Raw genomic sequence first — 5,529 nt, forward strand, 5'->3', positions numbered from 1 at the left:
ATATTTAAAATAAAAATTTACACAACCAAATTTTTTTGTCCAATATTATTATGAGTTATTCATATGTTAAATGATCGTATGTTGAGATCACAGTGATGACTTATATTTCTTATTTAAAAGATAGTGAATGATATCAGAACCCTCAACTATAACATATAATTAATATGCGACCATTTCTTGAACACCTAAATTAAACTCTCTTTTAATCCTATTCTTCCTTTTCTTTTCACCTTAAAGATGGGAAGGGGAAACTATTTTATGCCCGTAACTATATAACCGGTTAGAACTAAACAATTCATCATTTCTTGCTACCCTCCATGTGTCCATTGCAAAAGAGAAATATAAGCAGTACTAACGAGCATCGAGGGATTCTGTAATCATAGCATTTGATTGAGATGGAGGGGAACTTTCTCCACGCACTTGGTACCCCACATCTACGAATGCCGGCTGCAGAGGTTTCTGAAGATCAATCTCAGCTTTACTTAACAGTATTGTCACAACCTCAGAAATTGATGGCCTATGAGTCACAGATCCTTGTATGCACAGAAGCGCAAGGTTTATCACCCTCACTACCTCTTCTTCATTATACCCTCCCATCTTCTCTTCGCTTTCCACTATCTCTAATACCTTGCTTTGTTCATGTAGGCTCCAAACCTGCGATAAGGATTATTTTCTTTTCAATAACCAAGATCTTCAAGGGAGAGAATGAAGGGATAAAAGGATACAATTAGCATTGTAAATTACCCATTCGAGCAAATATTGCATATCAGGTGGCTGGTTCATGTCAATGCTTTTTCTGTCGCTGACTATTTCAAGAACAACCACACCAAAGCTGTAGGTGTCAGCTTTCTACGTCAATTGCCCATGGCCTGCATATTCAGGAGCTGTGTATCCTCTGCAAAGGGGAAACGAAAAGGGTGTTACTATATTTATATAAGAAAAAGGGGTATCAGATAAACATTGGAGTTAGGATGGATTTTCTTACAAGGTTCCTGCAACTTTTGTGCTAACATGAGTTTTATCATGTGGAAGTAGTCTTGCAAGCCCAAAATCTGCTATTTTTGCCTGAAAGTTGTCACCAAGCAGTATGTTGCTTGATTTAACATCACGATGGATGATACACACATGGAATTCCTGATGGAGATAAGCAAGACCACGAGCAGTGCCCACGATGATGTTGAACCTTCCCTTCCAAGTCAAATGTTTTTTATGTTCTCCTGCATACAGGGTAATTTACTAGAGTTCAAAAATCTGTCATGTTAATTGAAATGGATGAAAGAAGCAAAAGTGGGAAGTTGAGGAGTAGCAAACCGAATAAGACTCTGTCGAGGCTGCTGTTGGGCATGTACTCATAAACCAAGAGCCTTTCTTGCCCCTGTCTGCAACATCCAAGCAAACGCACAAGAATTTTGTGATGAACATTAGAAATGAGTTTCACTTCGCTCTCAAATTCAGAAATTGCGCGGGGAGAGCGACCCAATGTCAGCTTCTTTATTGCCACGACGTTGCCATTTTTCAAGGTACTCTGCAAACATATTCATTTCAAGCTCAGATTATGTTAGAAAAATGTTTATTTGATAGTTCTGTAGATGAGCATTAATTATAAAATCTAGAACTCTCTATCTGTACAGTCCAAAATTCCAGAATGTTCCCCTTCTTATGCTCATCGTGGCTGTTTAGAACTTTCCAGAAGTATGAGGAGAAGATTATAAATTGACAGCCTCTCTGGTCTATGAATGTAACAAGAAGTACAAGTGCAATAAAGATTATATTCTTCACAGCTCTTCTGTTTTACTTTCGTCTGTTCTGCTCTTATTTTTGCTCTGTTTTATTTGTTTGTACTGCTGTTATCCATATCTCGTCAGATTAACACACAAGCCTAATGCCAAGTGATGAACATATTTTAACTTGAATACTTCACCAAACCCTCCTTCTCCGAGTTTAATTGCTTGATCAAAATTGTTTGTTGCCTTTCTCAGTACCTTCAAGTCGAAATCTCCCAGCCCGCGAAGTTCTGTTGCTCCTTCAGTGTCCACTGTTCCATAAATTTCAATCTTTTATATTAGTCATAGCTAAAATCGAACTGACTTGCAAGACTTTTGCCTCCTTATCCATAATATATTAGCTCTAGCCTTTAAAGAGTTTACCTTGTTTCTGGCTTGGCCGCATTATTTTCTTCCGGAAGAGGAAACAAGTTAGAAGGCAAAGTATGAATGCCCCTCCCACAACCCCAATAACTATTAAATCGAATAGAGTTAAATTCTAACCTCCGGGAAGGAAATTTCCCAAGTCGACAGTGGCATTGGTTGGGAAAAAGGGTTTGGAATCATATCGCAAGTTGCAGCCGGCGTCAACAGCCCGTCCCTCGGAGCGAGGAAGACACTTGTTAATGTTGTCCTTGGCAAGCGCGAGGCAATTTTGGCAGTTGTCCGTTGTGAGGGAGCGAATACAGGAGGCAAGGCCATAGATTGTGGTATTAGACGCCCCTAATTTCCTCGTCTGCGCAGCAAAATAATCTTTTACTGGCGGAGCTGCAGCGCACAGATCGGTCAGCAAACTCTGAGCGGTTGATGAAAATGAAGTGGAGGAGCTAGCTTTGGCAACGCCGCACACCTGTTTATTGCCTTCATCGGTGAAACTAGTACTGTAAAAATTGCAGTTCTTGAAACGAATAAAACAGCCATCATAGTTTGCCCGGCCGCCGGTAACTTTGATACAGTTGGCAACTTGTATTCTCGCAACTTTGATGCAGGCAGCGCAATCAGCAGCAGACTTATCCTTTCTACACTGCGGCACCGCATATACCGAATCCACCAGATCTGATGCTCCCGCCTCATTTACCGTAGCAAAACCAGATGGAACAACTTTTTCCTCCAAAAATGCGAGAGCCTTCTTCAGATTTTGGGCGAAGAGTGTCACGTTGTTGTTGGGCACGGCGCTGCACCCATAGGCCAAAAGTCTGGTCTCTGGATCGGCTCTTATAATGGGGGCTATTGTTAATATGGCGAACCAAATAATCAGGCACCCTAATCTACCAGCCATGGCTCTGGATCTCTCCATTGGCATTAATGAGGAGGGAGCTTAGAGATTTTTGATGTGTTTTGATAGAAGAAATGAGCTCTATTATATAGATTTTCTGATTTTGGCTAGGCCATCCATTCTCATCAATATCACAACTAAATTATTGCATTCAAGTCAAGAAAAACGATTAAGACCATAGAAGTGAAGGTAAAAATAAGTCATTCTCACACAAACGATGGTATACGACATAGCCGGCGGAAATACGATTGGAATCAAAAGGATGGGATATTATTATAGTTTCAAATTTCACTGTAATCCAGTATCAACACGCCACTGAAAACACCACTGAAAAAGAGAGGCGATCAAAATTTCCGGATAGGACTAAATCTATATTTTTTAACTTTTTATCTAAGAGAAATTTAGAAAGGGACTTAAGCGTACGCGGAGCGATCACTTGAAGTAGAATATAACATTGAGTTTCATGAAAGCCTGATAAGTGGATGAATCTGTTCCGAAAATTGACGTGGATGTAGACATTGAGTCAAACAGAGGTCCCCGTCACCTCAGACTTTCGGGAAAGCCCGGCCGTGTATGAATGAAGCTACGCCAAATGTGACGATCGTGATTTACCTGTCATTCCCCTGACAGATGTGACAGATGTGACGTTGTCAGACCACTATCCCATTTATTTTGGCATTTCTTGGCAAATAGCTGTCCCCAAGGTGGCCAAGTCTCAATTCTTCCTCAACATGTCTGTGCTGTTGCATGCTTCCACAATCTCCCACATCCAACGTATCTGGAATTTGGAGCCACGTCCGCATTCCCATCGAGGTTGGATTCAATGGTGGAATGACGCTATTACCAGAACTGCTCGATTTTTGCGCATCTATGGGCGTTAGTTGGCAATCTTCAGAAAACGGTCTTATGAAGCCAACACCCTTGCCCTCAAAAAGGCCTCTGAAGCTCTCACCTTCAACCCCTTTGAAGCTCTTGCCATGATAAGCAAATTGCTGATAACTATGTTGCCCGAGGAGCCCAAATCAAAGCCCGTCTCCCACTGATTAGAGGTTGGCAACAAAGCTTTGAAGGAGTTCTTCCAAGCTCTCCGAGCCCGTCATACCAATGTTGGGATTAAAAGGATAAAACAGGGAACTGATGTTCTTTCCAGTCTGCCCAACATCCTGGAAGCATTTGTTCTTCACTATGAGAATGTTTCTGCTTCATAGGGAAATTCGGTTGCTCAGGAGCAGGCTCTCAGAAAGTGTATCGTTGTTACTCCAAACCACCTTGCGGTTGAGCAATGCGCTTTCTGTGAGCAACTTCTTTCCCTCCGAGACCTTAAAGAGGCAATTTACTCCATGGTGGATGACAAATCCCCTGGGTGTGATGGATTTCCCTGTGAATTTTACAAACATCTTTGGGAGCAAATTGGTCCTGATCTGCACAAAGTCTATCTTGAAGCATATCATTCTAAAAGCTTAGGAGCGATCATAAATAAAGGAAATATTAAATTCATACCTAAAGTTGGTGATCCTGAGGATATATGCAACTGGAGGCCCATCACCCTCCTGAATGTGTCTTATAAGATCAGTGCCAAGGTGCTCTCTCTCAAAATCTGCCATATGCTGTCTTTAATTGTGCGGCCTGAACAAACTGGCTCCATCAAATCCAAATATATTCTTGACAACATCATTGATGTCTGGGAAGGTATGGAATGGGCTCGTAAGTCCAAGTAGCAGGTTATCTTTTTAAGGATAGATTTTTCTAAAGCCTATGATCGCATTGAATGGCCTTTCATTTTGGCTATGCTTCAGGCTCTAGGTTTTGGTCCCAATTTCCTTCAGTCCGTGGAGATGCTCTTTGGTGATGCTAATGCTTGCATCGCCATCAATAATTCGCAATCTGAGGCTTTTGGACTTTTTTGCTTCGTCAGGCAAGGTTGTCCGCTAGCTCCAATGCTTTATGTCCTTGCTGCTGAAGCTTTTGGTTATTTACTTGGTCACTTTGTGTCTTCAGGACTTGTTGGTGGCATTTCCTTGCCTAATTCTTCCTTCTAGTTAGTCAATGGTCATTTTGTTGATGATTCTTTTCTTACTCTTCTTGAAGATGAAGAAAATATAAAAAATACTTTAAATTGTTTGGACACTTTTTGTCAAGCCTCTGGCTCTGCCATTCAATGACGTAAAATGCTCTATTATCGCCAGTCTTTCTTGCTAGCTCCACCTTGGCTCAGCTAGTTTCAATGGAAATGAGTTACTCATGAAGAAATCTTCCGATTTCTTGGCATTCCCTTTGCTTTCCAGGCTTACCCTATGGAACTTTGGAATGTTGTGCTTGCAAAGATTAGCAAAAAGCTTGATTATTGGATCACTAAGCCGCTTTCTCTTGCTGGTAAATTCCAAATTTGTTCTAAGATTCTGGCTACCACCCATGTGTACTATTCTTTCTGTTGGGCTCCCTCCAAAGCTTCCTATCTCAAACTAGAACATTTACTCAGAGATTTTCTTT

At 41.2% G+C, this 5,529-nt stretch overlaps 1 pseudogene across 1 annotated transcript; it reads right to left on the minus strand.

Moving 5' to 3' along the window:
- Positions 1 to 210: 210 nt before the first annotated feature.
- LOC149536979 (cysteine-rich receptor-like protein kinase 2) lies at positions 211 to 3,163 on the minus strand (annotated as a pseudogene). Its single transcript, XR_016357810.1, has 6 exons — positions 2,148 to 3,163; positions 1,899 to 2,035; positions 1,312 to 1,525; positions 986 to 1,217; positions 745 to 895; positions 211 to 654 (listed from the first exon to the last, which is right to left on the minus strand). The product of XR_016357810.1 is annotated as a cysteine-rich receptor-like protein kinase 2 (transcript).
- Positions 3,164 to 5,529: the final 2,366 nt, after the last annotated feature.

Source organism: Cupressus sempervirens, chromosome 10 (assembly GCF_028749045.1).
Source record: "Cupressus sempervirens isolate cs-2001-9-10 chromosome 10, ASM2874904v1, whole genome shotgun sequence".
In the NCBI taxonomy this organism is placed as follows: domain Eukaryota; kingdom Viridiplantae; phylum Streptophyta; class Pinopsida; order Cupressales; family Cupressaceae; genus Cupressus; species Cupressus sempervirens.